Genomic DNA, 204 nt, shown 5'->3' on the forward strand with positions numbered 1-204 from the left:
TCACCCGGCTACCTGCAGGTGGCGACAAACGCTCAGTCTGTGCCTATCGCTGGCCGCGGAGTTTGGACAGGGCGGGCTGGTTTCTCTCTCCCCGCCCGCTTTCTCGTATCCCCATATTCTCTTTACTATATTGTCGACGATTAGATGAAATTTTCGTCAGCATAGGAAAATTTACTAGAGGAAGGAGAAAGACAGAGGAAAACA

The sequence above is a fragment of the Sphaerodactylus townsendi genome, linkage group LG01 (assembly GCF_021028975.2).
Source record: "Sphaerodactylus townsendi isolate TG3544 linkage group LG01, MPM_Stown_v2.3, whole genome shotgun sequence".
NCBI classification, from domain to species: domain Eukaryota; kingdom Metazoa; phylum Chordata; class Lepidosauria; order Squamata; family Sphaerodactylidae; genus Sphaerodactylus; species Sphaerodactylus townsendi.